This window comes from Tamandua tetradactyla, chromosome 6 (assembly GCF_023851605.1).
Source record: "Tamandua tetradactyla isolate mTamTet1 chromosome 6, mTamTet1.pri, whole genome shotgun sequence".
NCBI classification, from domain to species: Eukaryota; Metazoa; Chordata; class Mammalia; order Pilosa; family Myrmecophagidae; genus Tamandua; species Tamandua tetradactyla.
Genome location: NC_135332.1, coordinates 87938745 through 87955682, shown reverse-complemented (window position 1 = coordinate 87955682; position 16938 = coordinate 87938745). Strand labels below are relative to the sequence as shown.

At 50.6% G+C, this 16938-nt stretch overlaps 1 protein-coding gene across 7 annotated transcripts in view; it reads right to left on the bottom strand.

Annotated features, from left to right (window-relative positions):
* Window positions 1-16938, bottom strand: part of TRAPPC9 (trafficking protein particle complex subunit 9) — an 889500-nt gene that overhangs the window by 25085 nt on the left and 847477 nt on the right. The window lies entirely within an intron of this gene.

Genomic DNA, 16938 nt, shown 5'->3' with positions numbered 1-16938 from the left:
AAAGAACTGAAAGCAGGACACAAACAACTACTTGTATATGTATATTCACAGCAGCATGTTCACAGTAGCCCAAAGGTGAAAACCGTCCAAGCATCCATCAACAGTTGACAGATAAATTGTGGGTCTATTCATATGATGGAATATTATACACCATAAAAAGGAATGAAGTTCTGAGACATGCTACCACAGGGATGAACCTTAAAGACATCAGGTTGAGTAAAATAAGGCAGATTCAAACAACCACATGTTGTATGATTCCATTTATATGAAATATCTAGAAGAGGTAATTTCACAGAGACTGAAAACAGATCAGAGGTTACCAGGGACTGGGGCAGGGGGCATTTGGAGAGTTGTTGCTTAATGTTTACAGAGTTTCTGTTTGAAGTAATGAAAAAAAATTGGAAATAGATACCGGTGATGGCTGTATAACGCTGTGAATGTAATTAATGTTGCAAATTTTAGCACTTAAAAATGGTTCAAGAAGCAAGTTTTATGTTATACATGTTTTGCCAAACAAACATACAAAAAACTCCAGTGGTTTTCCAATTTACTTAGCATAAAAATGTAAACTCTTTACGGGTCCTTGTAAGATTCCATATACCCTGGTTCCTATGCCTCTCTATCCTTCCACCCTTGCCTAGTTTTTCCTTTTGCCCTTCAAATGCACTGAGCTTGTTTATACCCCAGGGCCTTTGCACTTGCTGTTCCCCCATCTGTCAGCCTGGAGCACTTGGCTCAGATGTTCTCAGGATTGGATTCTCCCAGGATTGGATTCTTCCCATCGTCGGTTCCCAGCACAGGGGCCTCTTCAGAGAGGTCTTCTTCCCTGGGCACCCAGGGGCCCCTTGAAGCATGCCTAGCACATGTTGACTCTCTCGTTTCTGATTGTTCTTAGGATTTATATGCTTCACACAAGGTAGCCACATCACATTCTGGCTCACAATCCTTCCTAGGAGTTGGCCTCATTTCTCTAAATTGATTATAATCTATTAACAAGAATCTACTGATGCAAACAGGTTTGGGAGAAAATGGAAATAACAGATGCATTTGTTAAGGGATGGTAGAATCATTTCTCTCTTGGGAAAATGTCATTTGTTACAACTATGTTATTTATGCAATGAAGAAAAAAAGAAATGTATTAATATACTTACATTGAGAAACTGTCCTGCCTGTAATGCTGTTGTAAGTAGGAGGTGAACTTGGTGTTATTTGAAGAACGGAGACCTGGTTGCTCTGTCAGTGTGTCTGTCTGTCCAGGCCCGGGCCCTGCCTGAAGGAACTAAATCACACAGTGGAGTGTGTGTGCAAGGAAATCATTGAAACTGCTCAAATTCTGTCCTCAAGTGATTTTTATCATAAAAGATACCTGCCTTTGGGTACCAATGGGGGGTGCTTTCACATGAAAATCAAATCAGTAGCCACACTAGAGAGTGGATGGGAAGGGAAAGTTTAGAAAGTTCACTATAAAACAACTTCCTTCCCACAGAGGAACATGTGTGTGCGTGTGTGTGTGTGTGTGCACGCACGTGTGTGCGTGTATGCATGTACATCTGCGTGAAAGAGAGTGATATAGAGACTGAAATTGAAAGCAAAGGAGAACAGGGCCTGCTCTGTGTTCAGACATAAGGGAAACTGTGCAGAGCTGAGTGTGGAGGCCTGGAGTGGGTGTCCTCGCTGTGTCATCCTGGACCAGCCCCTCTCCCTCTCCAGGTCTTGGTGTACCAAGGCAGGCCCAGGACCAGCTTAGCCTACAGAGGTCCCTCCAGCAGAGTCCTAACAGGGCAAATGGGGCAGGGAAGTTCTGGGCGGGGGCAGGGGCAAGACATTAAGCTGGTCAGCAGAGGGGCCATTGGCACTAGCCTCCTAACCGGAGATGCTGAGCATTCTATTAGGTATGGGCCTGTTGCTCCATTTGGCAGCTGTGCTGTGATTGCCTTTGAGCAGATGAAGAATCAGTTCCCGGTGACCACAGCTTAGCTTAGAGAAGGATAAGGAGAGAGGAGTGGGTGAACTGAGTCTATCTCAAAGTACGTCCAAGGAGGGCCCTAAGCAGTGGACCTGGAGAGACATGGCCCCCTCCTGGGGCGGGCCCACCACTGAGCTGAGTGACCTGAGGCTGCCTGGGCCTGCAGGTGAAGTCAAAGGGAAGCTAAGCCTCTTGCTTTGTTTTGAAGGAAGGAGCTTTCTTCCACCTAAGATGGATGAAGCATACGCTGCAGAAAGGGGACACGCAGTGGGAAGCACAGAATGGCCTTTGGAGTCTGATGGCCTGGGTGGACTCTCAGGTCAGGGGCCCCCTCTTCTGCACCCCATCAGCCCGACCCTTCCTTGGCCAGGGTGCACAACACACCAACTTTGAGTATCCATTGCCCTGTGAGTTTCCTGGAGCTTGGGAGCCTTAGGGTCAGCAGGCTGCCTTCCTTCACTCATTCAGCCGGCCTTTCTGAGCGCCTGCTACGTGCACTTCTAAAGATACCTCCCAAGACAGTTGCTGCATCCCTCAGCCCTTTATTCTCTCACTCATATCCTGCCTTGTTCCCAAGTGATTTTAATAGGCTTCCAAAAATAATTAAAAAAAATAAAATGAAATGATGTGAAATCAGGGTTAGGAGGAAATAGTGATAGATAAATAACATAAAGCCAGTGGGGAGGTGGCTGCTAATTTGGCTGCATTCCCCCAGAAGCCACGCACAGTGGGAAGTCAGATCGGTTGTAAGACTGACAGTGTGAGATCAAACGAGTCTCAGTGGGAGCAAGATCTCCTCCTGCAATAGCCTGTGACAGCAGGAGCAGAGAGGTGGGGACATGGCTCAGGGGCAGGGAGACTCCCTATAATCCTGTGCTCCCGGCTATGGTTTATGACAGCAACTGTACCCTGCAGCCTGCAGACATCCTCCTCCATTTCCATGCAACAGGCTTTTAGATGGGGACCATACAGCCAAGAAAATGAGGTTCTCTGCCAGAAACCAAAGTGTACCTGCTTTGCTTTGTCTATAAAGGCAAGACCCATTTGCTCCAATATTCAGCCACAAGGTGAGGGCACAGCCGTCTAGTAAAATGAGCTGGCGCCCTCCTGCCCATAGAGGAGGCTGAAGGGGAAACCTTGAGGTAGGGGAGGTACTCATGACAGTTTACTGCATAGCAAACTCCTTCAAGACACGGTGGCTTACAAGGAAAGGCTCTGCCAGGCAGTTCTTCCCTGAGCCATGTGGCACTGATTGGGGACTGATGCCGGATAACCCCTTCTGAGATGGCTTCTCCTCCCTGGGGCCTGGTGACCTTGGCCAGTCAGTAGGCCCCTCCTCCCACTGCTCCCCACCCCCACCCCATTCTCCCTTCCCTACCCCTGATCTCAGGGCCCCCCTCCCCCAGCACTGCATTCTGGTCTCCTTCTCACTGGCAGCTGACTTCCAAGAGGCAGAGAGCAGAAGCTGTCAGGCCACTCAGAGGCTGGGCTGAGAAACAGATTCCACCTCTTAATGAGCAGTCGGGGAGAGGGATTATCATGATCATTCAAGGGAAATGCAACCGGCCACAGGCAGCCGTGATAGTTCCGAATAGCTGGCCTCCCTAGCAGGAGCTCACATCTAGCCAGCACAACAAACACTCGCTGACTGTCTCTCCTTAAGTCAAGTAAGTCCTGAGACCCCATCCTGGTGAGGGGAACTGCTGCGGGTGGGAGAGACTGGGGTTAGAAGCTGTCTCTCCGCCTGGTTGTCTCATCAGCCCTCACCTCCTCCCAGTCTCGCCCAGTTACCACTCCCTGCCCCGCCCATGCCTGTCTAGCCCCCTGCCCGCCCGCCCCCCCGCCCCCCCCCCCCCAGCTTGGCTGATCAGCCTCTTCCTGTCATATGAGAAGTGGCACCTACTTCTCTGGGCCAATGACACGCCTTTCAAGAGAAAAATGTGATTTTTAAAAAGCAACTTAGAAATGGCTGCCTGCCGTGTTGTTTGCTTAATTAACAGGAAAGCAATTTCAGATCACCGTGCCGCATTCTGGGCAGGGACAGGGTTTGCAGGCGCGGCTTTGGCTGGCAACGCTGGGGAGCAGCACCTGCTGGCCAGTCAGGGGCACCTACAACACTTGTGGGGCTCAGGGCAAAAGTGCCAGGGAGAGGGGGCATATAACACATGGTTAAATATTTAAAAGCATAAATCAAACAAAAAAATCCAGGACAGAACATTTGTTTTATGCTAACTTGACAATTACATGTTCACAGTGACCTGGAAGGCCAAGCTCAGGTTTAGACTTTTTGAAAGGGGTGAATGGGGAGCCTCTGGCCTGCCCATCCCGCAACCTCCAGCTGTGTCCTGAGGTCCTCACATTCACATACTTATGCCTCTCCTTGCTCCAACTGCATCCTGGCCAAGGGCTACTCCTTGGGAGGACAGGCCTGGGAAAGAAGTTGCACAGGCTCTGAGTGCAGGAAGGGATTCTGGGCTGCTAAATCCCCAAGTGTGGCCCAGGTGGTGGGAGTAGGCTCGGGGTGGGCATAATCCTGGGCCTGCAGAAGAACAAATGAGGCCAGGGCCAGGTGAGAGCAGGGCCCTCTGGAATAGGGGCAGGTCTAAGGAAGGCTCTTAGGTCTACCTTTTAGCCTGAAGAGGTTGAGCCCAGCTGTCCTTCTGCTCCTGTTGGGGCCAACCTCTCCTGGTTGTGCCTGAGGGCCCAGGCCTGCTCCTATTCCTTTCCTACTGTACACCAATGCCCCTGCTCCTGGAAGCCCCGCCTCTGATGGCACCTCCACCATGAAGCCGTCCCCACCCTGGCAAAACAAGTTGCCCCTCCTCTTTGTGCTCTGGCCCCTTGCTTGGTGCTGGCCACAGAAGCTTCTGCTCTTTCTCTGAGAAGGCCTGACATATAGGGGCAGGGTGGTAATTTAGGTGGTGATTGGTGCTGGGTGCAATCGGGGCCTAATAACAGCTCAATGAGTGAAAGGCTGTGAACGTGATGGCTTCCTGCTTTGCATCTCCACCTCTGGCACGTCACAGCACCAAACGCCCCTCACTCATGCTCGCTGGGTGATTCATGCTCTGGGATGTCTTCAACTACCTTCTGTGGCCGGTGACCCCACTGTCTCCAACCTACAGATCCTGCCCTCCCACCCACCTCCACCAGGACCCCCGAAGAGTCTCTCTCAGCATGTCTGGGGCTGAACTCGCTCCCTTACCTGCCTCCACCCAAGGAGGGGCCCAACAGGAGGACCCCTGCCCCGCTCTGCCCTTGCTCACCCCATACACTGCCACCCGCCAAAGCTGGACGCTGCCACCTTCTCGGTTTTCTGACTCCACGGCCCTCGTCTCCTCTGTGCTTGTCTGCCTGAAGATGCGCACTGGCTTCCTTTGCCCTCCTCCCCTCCTTTGTCCATGCTCTGGTGCTAAGTTCAAAGGAAGATTCTTGGCTGAGAGAAACACGGATTTTTCACAGTGTGCCCAAGCACAGCCCTTTAGAACCAGTCGATCCCTCTGTACACAGCACACCTGCCTTGGTCCGGGAGACCAGAGAACAATCCTTCCTGGCCCGGATCTGGCCTGGGGGCAGCCCCAGCCCTGTGCCCTTGAATGAGGGACCCTGCTGCACACCAATCAGAGGTAAGGGGAAGAAGACTGGACTTCAAACAGCCTGAGTGATGGCTGAGAAATAGCTGTGTAATAGCCTCAATGCAAACAGAACAGCCAACTAGAGAGATTTGCTGGGGCGCTGCTGCCAGAGCCAAGAAGGATGGTTTGCAATTAGCATGTTAAGAGCCAGCATGCAAATCAGGGTGCTTGAAAACAATTTGTTCTCTTAAATAATTAAATCATCCCCACTACCATCTTCCATCTTCCACACAGCCCAGGACACATTTGCTCAGGAGACAGAGGCACAGGGAGAGGAGTGGGGGCCTATGCCCAAAAGCCCCGGGCTGCCCCTTGTAGCCGCGGCTGTGCGTGCCACCTGAGAGCCGGGTCACCATTCCAGCCCTGTGTTAAGGAGACCAGACAAGGCAGCGTCAAGGCCCCCAGGAGCACCTGGCACACCCCACAATCGGGTGCAGACTGCTTGCATCACACCAAGTAGGGTGGGGAGCTGTTCTGAGTCCACTGACATTGAGCCATCACATCAGCCCATCACTGAACGAGGGTACAGGGCTCAGGCACGGGACAGGCTTCTATGTTTCTCTTTCTTCAGTAGAATAAGGAAGAAAATAATACTTACGAGGGCCTTAACTTAGCACTAATTACGTGCGAGACACAGTAATAGGGGTTTTCAACCATTTTTGGCTTCTTAATAATCCTATAAACTAGGCTTTATGGAGGGAAAAACCTGAAGCCCTGAGAGGTTAAGTAATTTGATTAAAGCCTTGGAGTTAGACTGGAATTAAAACCTGGGTCTGTCTAAATATAAAGTGTAGGATCTTTCCCCACTGCCACAGAAAAGGCCTTGCCTTCAGAGAGAATGAAAAAGTCCATGGTTTTATCTGGGGAAATAATCCTTTATTGAAATGCCTGGAGTCACGAGAAATGGAAATCTAATGGCTGCTACGGCCTCCCCTTGCCCCAAAGGTGCATATCCACACACATAAACAACAGCTTGTGGGCCATTTCAGGGATTCCTCAAGCCCTGCAGAGCCCTTTAGGGTCATTCATTCCTTCATCTGTTCATCACTCATTCATGAGCAACTCTTAATTAAGCAATCTCCAGGTACCAGACACTATGCCGAGTGCTACGGCCAAAACAAAGTCCCCAACTTCAAGCCACTTGCTTCTGAAGGGGGAAGGAACAAAGAAGTAAGAAATGGAAATCAGCATGCATGCAGTCAGGTGGCAGTAAGTCAGTGAAGGACAAACCAGCACACAGAAGATGGGAGGCTGTTAGATGGAGGATGCCCAGGAAGGTCCCTGTGGGGAGAGACATTTAAGCCAAGGCTTGAAGGCGGAGGGGAGCCAGCCAGACCTCGGGGAGGGCCAAGCCAGGAATAGGAGCCACAGGTTTGAGCTGTGCTAAGGCAGTGGCTGTAAGGCTGAGTGTCAGGGACCAGGAGGAGCTGAGATCAGAGAGAAACAGCAGGGGCAGAATGGGTCAGGGCTTCCAGACCAGGCTTGAAACTTTGACTTTTAATTCAGGTGATTTGGAAGCTCCTGGAGGGTTTTGAACAAAGGAAAGACATGACTTAAAGTTTACCAGGATCACTCAGGCCACTGACAGCAGAAGAGAGAGAAGGAGGCAGAAAAGAAATCACGGAGATGAGTTTGGAGGGCCCTGGCCTGAGGAGCAGGGGAGAGAGGATGGTGGGTGTGGACCGAGTGGGAGCAGGAACAGGGTAGGAAGTGGTCAGATCTGGCTGTGTGTCAGACAAACCTGACAGCACCTGAGAAGGAGAAAGATGGCATGGGAGAGAAGCTAACGAAGCCAGGGTCTGAGACTGAGCACCAGGAAAACTGATTATGGACTAAGATGGGGAGCTAAGGAGGACTGAGGTTTGGGAACTTGGGGAACAGGCCTTTGTCCTTTGCCCATGACTATATAAGCAGGACTGGCGAGAGGCAGCTGTGGAGGAGAGCTGGGCCTGAAGGACTGATGGCATGCTAAAACCTAAATAAATCTTGTGCTGGTTTGAGAATATTATGTACCCCAGAAAACTCATGTTTCAATCCTGACTCAATTTTGTGGAGGCAGCTGTTTCTTTTAATTCAATTCAAAACTGTAGCGCAGTAACTTTTGATTAGCTTATGTCCATGGCAATGTGACACACCCAATTGTGGGTGTGACCTTTTGATTACATGGAGACGTGACTCCACCCACTCCAGGTGGGTCTTGATTAGTTTACTGGAATCCCTTAAAAGAGGAAACATTTTGGAGAGAGTCAGAACTGACAGAGTGACAGAGAGCCCACAGAAACTTCAGAGCCAACAGAGAGAGCAGAGACAAGGATGTTTGGAGATGCTTGGAGCCCAGCAGACATTGCCAGTTACCTTCCCATGAGATGTTAAGCAAGCCAGAACTTGGTGAGAGCCAAGGGAAGCCGAGAGATGAAAGCCAGCCCCAGAGAAGCAAGGTGAGGAACCCCCACAGAAACAGAGGCTGAAAGCAACAGAGCCCAGGAACAAGAGACCAGCAGATGCCAACCAGGTGACTTCCCAGCTGACAGAGCTCTTCCAGACCTATCAGTCTTTCTTGAATTAAGCATTTTTACCTGGACACATTAGTTTTTATAGGCTTAGAATGGCAAACTTGTAACTTATTAAATTCCTCTTTTTAAAAGTCATTCCAGCTCTGGTGTATTGCATTCTGGCAGCTTGCAAACTAACACAAACCTTGAAAACATTCTGCCAAGTGAACGAAGCCTGATGCCAAAGGTCACCTGGTATAGATTCCACTTAGAGAACTGTCCAGAGCAGGTCAACCCACAGAGACAGGAGATTAGTGGGTGATGGGTACTGGGGGAGGGGCTGGGAGATGAAGGTGTTTGAGGCTTTTCTTTGGAGTGATGAGAACATGCTAAACTTAGATAGTGGAAATGGTTGTACAACTCTGTGAATATAACAAAAAACCCTTTAAAAGGTTAACTTTTATGGTAAGTAAATTATAGTTCAACTTTTTTAAAAAAAGCATAGAGCATGCAGATGGGATTGGGGCTGTGGCCTTGAGGAGAAAGCCTTGGGGAGAGGAGCTGAGAGGAGAGAGAGCAGCCTGCATCTGAGGACGCAGCCCAGGGCACTGCAAAGGCTAGAAGTGGGCAGTAAGGAGAAGACAGTCAAGGAGGCAGAAGAGGAGCAGCTGGTACCAAGAGAGAAGAGTGTCCCAGAAGCCAAGTGAAGAGGGGTTTTAGGAGAGAGGGATCTATGGTGACAAACACCAGTGACAAGACAAGGATGGTGAGGCCCAACAAGGGACTATGGGTGACGTGGAGGCCATAAGGGGACCCAAGTGGTGCTTGGGTGGAGGGGACAAAGCCCAGGAAGAAAGCATTATGTTGCTGCATTATGTTGCTAGCAGAGAAGTGGGGTGGAGCCTAGAGGCGAAGTAGGGCCTCCGGAGGCTGTTCCTGCGAAGACAGGGGATACTACAGTACAGCTGTTGCTGGGCAGGATCAGTGGGAGAGAAGAACAGAGGGTGCAGGGGATGGAAGGAGCTCCAGGGTGCGGTCACTGGCAGATGGAGGGCACAGCATGTGCATCACGAATGAAGAGGTGGATTTAGAAGACTATGGACAGGGCGTCCAGGAGCCAGATCACACTTGAAAGGCCGACGCAATCACCTATTCTCACCCAGTCCTGGCATCATAGGCTGCCAGGTGTTGAGTCAGACACCTAACCAGCCTGCTGCTAGTTATTCCTGTCTGAGGGTTAAGCTGGCTGTGCTGTGGTCATTTTCAAGTGTCTAAGTCACAAGGACAAGCAAGGTTACTGTTGACACCCCTGGTCCTGTGCTGGGGAGCAATCCTCCCCCTCCAGGTGTGTGTGAGGGGAGCAGTCCTCCCACTGCAGGTGTGTGTGAGGGGAGCAGTCCTCCCCCTGCAGGCATATGTGAGAGGGGCAGTCCTCCCACTCCAGGTGTGTGTGAGGGGGCAGTCCTCCCACTCCAGGTGTGTGTGAGGGGAGCAGTCCTCCACCTCTAGGTGACACAGAGTGGATCAAATCCCTCAGGCATGCTGAGGAAAGAAGAATCACTACTTGACCTGAAGAAACCCCCCCCAACATGGCAGAAGGAGTTCTTGGATCAAAAAAACTTGGTTCTGTCCCAGAACTATATTCCTCTGTTTCCCCCAGCACTCAAACACCTGGCACATAGTGGGACCCTCCGGAAATCCACAGAAGATAATTGGAATCAGTTTGGTCAAAGAGGGGACATGCTGTGGGCTTCAAGCCAGTCTCTGAGAGCAGGACCTACGAGCCCCTCCAAGGATCTACTGAACACCTTCTCGGGTCAGCCCAGGACTCAGCCAGAAGCTGCAGAGAGACCAGATGCCCCATGTGGGGCTCCAACCTGAACCTATCCCACCCCCACCCATCGCACACTTCTCACTTCTCTCTTTCTCTCTTGCTGGCTCAATATTTCCATCCCATCATTCACTGAACATGATGCAAAGTGGGCCTCACCATAAATACACGAGTAGGTGTCAAAGTTCAAGGCACAGGCTGTCAGGGATAACATCGCTGCAGGGGACCACAAAGCTTGCCCCCTGCAGGGCTTGTGAATGCCCTGGAAGGTCAAGTGCACACACCAGTGGCTACCAGCTGACCCTCAAAGAGCTTGGGTGTCCTAAAAGTCAACAGCCAGTATCTGAAAGGCTGGAAGAGTTAAGCAAAGAAGCAGTTCGGCAAAAGGAAGATGGAGGAGGGCTCATGATTCATTTGTGGCTCTGAATCTGCACTGGTGGCTGGGGGAGGCCAGGGGTGCTGGCTTCTGAATGCCTCTGCTGAAGGATGAGGCACTGGAATCCCTTGTGGACCAAGAGGAGACCCCCCAACAGTGGGGTAGGGATGGAAGTCTGATGCCCAAAGCAAGAACTATAGAAGCGGGTACACAAGACACATGTTCCTGAAATTCAAAACCCACGCAGATTTGCTTCTGAATTACATCCCAAGCTTTCTCCCCCCTACAACTGAATTTGGATGTATAAATAACTAATAAGATCCTGGCTTGGGTACATGCCCCACTTGTCCCTGCCCAGCTCCCCAGCGCTGACCTTAGCTGCAGACAGGGAGTGGGACATCTCAATTAGCTTGGCTTTTCCAGCATCTGACAGAGAGCTCAGAAATTACCAGCGGCCCATTTTAAGGACACAGATCCTGCTGGGAGGGCTCTATCCCCCAAAGGTTTACAGGCACAAAAATAATCACCAAGTAATTTTCATAGACACAACACTTAACATATAAAGCAAGCCAGTAGCTGGATGGTTTGCCTTTTTGTTTTTTTTAAACAAGGCCTTAGGGAACCTGTCAAAATCCCTTTGGCCCCAAACACAGAGGAACAAAGAAGGAAAGAAAAAGGAGTTTCAATAGCTCCTTGCAATTCAGAAGAAGTCAGAGGTCAGAGTCCATTGCTAGCTTTGTGTGTCCTTGGCAAGTCACCCGTCTTGGGCTCAGGCCCCCAACTGCTCAGTAGGAGGGGTAGACTAGATAGCCCCAAGGGCCCCCCTGCTCTGCCATTCTGGGATTTGGTTATCAACAGCTGGCTCAAAGCCCCTGGGGCCTCTGTACTTCAGAAATGCTAATGTCAGGCCTTCTCCCCAGGACCACTGCCCTGACCCCTCCCCCACCTACAGAGTGGAGCCTCTGTTCCCAGGTTGCCCCTAAAGTGTCAGAACTACTCTCCAAATGCTAACTGACACCATCTAGAACATCTCTTCAGCAAATCTGTACTGACATCTGGACCAGGGGCTCTAGCTTTCCAATCAGGGCTTTGCCACTAGCAGCCAATGGGCACTTCGATGCACTGCTCTATTAGCAGGTGCTCCATTTCCTTACCTAATAACATCCCTAACTATGCGGGTCTAGCGAGATAACCCAGGGAAAGAGCTTTGCTCATTGCCTGGCCATAGTAGGTACCCCGCAAATGGTTTCTGCTCCTGAGGAGTATACCCCCCACCTGCACCCCGAGAGAGACCACACACATGCCTTGAGGCATGAGCATGTTGCCTGCAGTGGCCTCTCTGCCCAGCTCTTCTCGACAGCACCACCATCCAGCCATCGCTGAAGCCTCTGGGAAGTCCCCCTCTTCTCTGGAGGGGTCGCTGTCTGTGCTGCTCATGGCACATTTACTATCAGTTCTCCGACTGTGAGCCCTCATGCCCAGCACCACCGCTGGGCATGCCAAACACTCGCTGCTGGAACTGCTGTCTCTCCAGAAGATGCCAGCACTGCCCATGACAATGACAACGGCTTGGCAGCCAGCTGGCCACCACGCTCAGGTGAGCACCTCTCATTCTCACACTACCCTGCAAGGCAGGGCTGCTAACTCTCAGCTATCTCCAGGAGGTTTAGCGACTTGCCCAAAGTCACACAGCTTGAAAGGGCAGGGGAGACGTGGCGGCCTGGCTGGTCTAACCCCAGAGCTGGCTTTGCCCACCACCTTGTCGAGTGCTTGCTGAAGCGAACTGGCTTCTAAACATGGGCAGAACATGTCACCAGTCCCAAGAGGCAAGAGCCAGCAGAGCAGTGGCCATAGGTGGCCCCTCCAGGAGTCTGAGTAGCCTCTGCAGGCAAGCCTGAGGCAGAGGGACCCAGTGGAGAACTGTGGCAAGTGTTGCAGGTTGCGGGGCGGGGGGGAGGTTCAAGAAGGAGGAGGCAGAGGGGCAAAGGCTTGTCTACAGAGGGCAGCCTTTCTTATGGGCCCAGATTCTACACAGACCAGGGAAACAACACACAACGGATGCTTCCAGAGGAGAAACAAGAAACCAGCGAGCACATGGCAGAAAGCCCGGCCTTGCCTGCCACAGGGAATGCAAATTGAACAATACAAAGCCATCCTTTTCTCACCCCGCAGACTGGCACAGATTTCTCTAAGAAAATAAAAGTCAGTGCTGGCAAGAGTAAAAGGAGATGGGTCCTTTGACATACAGCTGGTTAGAGTGTAAAAGCGCTAATACTTATGGAGGACAGCTAATATCATAACATGTAGCAAACAGCCTTAAGAAACATGAAGACCCTTTGACTTAGCAACTGTACTTATAGAACATTACCGATTTCACTTCTAGAATATGGGCGGATTTGGATCATAATAGTTATAATAGTGAGAAGAAACTACCCATAGTATTAAAATATAGGGCCTGGGCTCAATCAAGAGAGGGACATTAGCTTAAAGGAACATCATGTGGCCATCTTTACTTTACTGCACTTTACTTGTAGGTGTGTGATGGAGCCTGTGGACGTCATCTGAGGGCATGGTGGTATGCTGGCCTTGTGGTTATGCCTCATTTTATAAAATACGCACTCAGACATTGCTACCTATCATAACTTGCCAAATCTCAACCCAAACCATTTTAGCCAATCCTAAAGAACACCTAGGGCATTATGTAAGATTCTACAAAGGTTCCATGCACTAGAATAACTTGACAGAAACCTACAACCTCCACATGGGTCCCTGGTCCAGATAAGTCCTGAAACCTAGAGGGCTCAGCCTCTCCAGAACATCAGTTAGTTCCGTCTCCCTACCCCATATTATCAACAGCCCCTTCCAACATGAAAATGTTAGAATGGGCATAGCCCAAAAACCCCTAAAGAGTGAGAGGAAGATAAAAGTTGATGGTGGAGTTATACAGAGAAGTTAGAGTTTAACAAATGAGTATGATTGCTGAATCCTTATATTGATATTTTAGTCTCTAGTATCTTAGAGCAGCTAGAAGTAAAAACCTAAAATTGTGGAATTGTAATCCATACGAAACTCTGAAATCTGTTCTAAACTAATTGTTGTGATGTGCTCCGAAGTTTATTGCTTTTTTGTATATATGTTATTTTTTCACAAAAAAGAAAAAAAAAAGTTGATTGTGATGATTAAAAAAAATTATTCCTTCTAGCCTCCAATGTTTTGGACCAGCTAGAAGGAAAAATCTGAGAGGACTATATGGTAGCCCGTGACAAACTCTGGGATCTGTCCTGTAATACTTGTTGAAGAGTACTTTGAAAACTACTACTTTTCTCTTTCTTTGCTTTGTCTATATGTTATATTACACAATTTAAAAAAGTTAAAAAAAAAAAAAACACACATTCAGGAGTAAACCTGCACAGCTACGTACCCATTTGTTAAGACTTACCCTCTCTGGATGGTGGGGTGGCAATATTTCTTTTTTTTTCCTGATGCTCACCTATGGCTACTATTTTCTATAATGAACATGAATTACTTTTCTATTTCTATTTTTAAGTTATTTAAGTTATTAAAGGAACTGATCTTTTATCCTGTGACTCTTTACTGAGTGTGCAGGTGCTGGAAGACAGTAGTGAGGCCAGCACATCCCCAGCCTCTGAGCACCTGGGGAGTCTGGCACCGAGAGGTATGAATTCGGTGGGCTCTGTGGCTATGCTGACCCCAGGCAGGCATCTGCACTCTATTTCTTGTCCCTCCTCAGAGGTCTCAATTTCCCTAATGTCCCCACAGCCCCATCCCCTCCATTCCCTGCTCCACCACCACCACCTCTGTCCCCCTGCTCTGTACTCTCCCTCCCCTATTCTCTCCTGCACTCTCCCCAGCAGAGCTCTGCAGCTTCAGAGTACAGAGCACAGAGCACCTTTGACTGCTCTGTCTGTGGTATCAGGGTCAGCCCTGGATGGATGGCCCTGCTGTGTCCCCAGCATGTTATGCCTTCTCCCACCTGGATATCCCAACTGCAGTATCCTATTGCACTCTTTCTCACATGCTTTTTTTTTTTTTTTTGCATGGACAGGCACCGGAAATTGAACCCGGGTCTCCCCCATGGCAGGCAGGAATTGTGTCTGCTGAGCCACCGTGGCCTGCCCTTAACCCTTTCTCAACTCATGATGTTCCTATCCTGATTCCAATTCTAGTAGAGAGCTAAGGTTTCAGTTTCAAAATGAGAGCACTGTCTTAGTTAAGGCCTCCTGAACAAAATGACAAGAGCCTCTTCCAACCCGGTGACCTTGTATGCATGATATCTGGGCCTTGCATTCCCCAACCCTCAAATGGGATAATACACATCTGACAGAGAGGCACTGTGACTGCAAATGGGAGGCTCTGGAGGAAGGAGTGAGAGGGGTGATTTCACTTCTAAGAAATGATGGTGAACGCAGTGATGTAAAACTGGAAAACTTGGAGTGGGGCTTTGAAACAAGATGAAACAATCCCTTAGTGTGATGGGTAAAACACATTCAACAAGTGGGGCCCTGGCCTGCAGTAGGAAAATTTCTGAAGAAAGGAAGGCAGTTGAGGACAGGTCCGCTGCTGAAAACTAAGCAAAGTTTGTTCTGCCACCCCGACTGTGAAGTCCCAGCAGTGAGACCCTTCAGAAGACATGGGGCTTTCCTGATGTGGCCAATAAGCCCCACCAGAAAGGCCAGCAGCCCTCCCCAGGAGCCCTGCATCCAACCGTCCCACAGCAGCCTCTGGAGGGGAAGTGTCGGGAGGGGGAGCTAGCTTAGAAAGCACACTCCCAGGGATGTCAGCAGCTGGAGACACTGAGGGCCACGCAGTCAACTGTGGTGCAGTGGGGACCTCACCCCACTGCCTTCCTGTAGGAGACATTCTCATGCACTTGCATGAGTGGGGAGTGTTTGCTTTCCAGGTACCTCCTTCTCTCCTGGGGTCGACCCGCTCCTAAGAAACCCTGGCAGACAATCTGTCCAACTGGACCTGTCTGAAACGTTACGCATCACCTTTGCCCAAAGCTGCTCCTCTCCAAGGTTCCCACCTCAGCAGAGGGCACCATCCTGTGTCCGGAAGAGAGCTGGCACCTGCCTCGTGTGCCCATGGTGGTGGACTCCCAGTAGATGCACCACAGGTGCCAGCTGGAGATGAGACTGGGCTGGGAGCATCTGGGCATCCTCCACCTGCCCTCTAGAGCTTGCAGGCCCTGCCTGTTGCTAGGCCCTAGCAATTATGTTAAAGTAACGGCATATAACCTTGCCTTATGTGTCTTCTGTTCCAAAATAGGGATTTTGGGGTAGACTTTTACATTTTTTTTTTAAGAAAAAGGACATGAGAATAAGTTAGAAGGTACCCAGGTCCCTGAAGAAAGGAAGGGTGGGGCTGGGAGGACCTTGTTGACCACCCAAACCAGCCTCCACAGTGGAGTCCAGGTTCCCAGAGGGAAGTGCTGGCTCACAGGGAACCCACAAACGTCTCCCGCCGCAGACCCCAGGGTCCAGCTCAAGGACCAGTTGGGTGTTTGCGATGCAGAAGGAGGCAGGCTGACACAATAGTGACTCCATGAGCCTGAGACAGTGCCTGCAGGCCCTCCTGCAGAGAGCTGGGGCTCGAGAGAAGTCTCTGCCCTGGTACAAATCTGGGCGGCTGCCCAGGTTGGCTGGACAAGAAGATGACTCAGCAAATGGTCATTTGGGTGGAAATTAAATTATGCTTCGGCCTGGCTCTGAGGGATGGAAGGTGGCTGGTTGCCTAAACGTGGCTAATGGCTATCGATTTATCCTGCCAATCCCCGAGGCCTATATATAGCTTGCTTATGAAATCGCTTGGGATCCAGATGGAAAGTGATCATTAATCAAGGTAAGTGGCCCTGTGTGCATGCGTGCGTAGCACTGCAAATACAGGGACCCAGCAAGGTGAGGAACATTGTCCCCACCCTACAGACAAGGACACGGAAGCTCACGGGCCAATGACAGCTCAATGGTGTCTTCTCGGCTGGGAAGCAGCAGAGATATGGCCTAGCCACTCCCTGGCTTTCCCCAGCATGGGCCTCCGTGTCCTCAGCACAGTGAAGGAGATGGAGCAGACTGGGCCCCTGACCCAGGAATAAGCACTGCAGTGCTGCCCCAGGAACTGCAGGGTCTCCCCGGAGGGTGGGACGGATGTCAGGAAAGACAGTGAGGCAGCCCCAGGCCAGGACCTCTTAGAGGATGCATCAGACCACTCCCAAGCCCCCTTTACCCCAGCAAGCTGGCCACACCCCACTTCAGTCCCTCAGGTCCTCATTCTCAAGGCCAGGCTCAGGGTTCTGCCCTTGCTGAGAATCCCACATTCTGCCCATAATCTCCCAGGGCTATCTCCTTAGACAGCCTCCATCACAGTCCTGCCCCATTGCTTGGAGTTCTCTGCTTCTTTCCTGGTGAGACTCAGAGCCCTGGGCAACAGCCGAGCCCATACTCTGCAGAGCAGTTTCACAGAGGACATGGGACTGGGGGCGGAGGCAGCTCTGGGTCTTGGGTTACTGTGCTTCTTTGTACCTAACAGCCGGTTCCCCCTGGCATGGAGCCTGGCACCACCCTATCAGGGGCTGGTGGTCTTTGGGCAGGGCCTTGCTTCTGGGGGTATGTCAGTGTCCT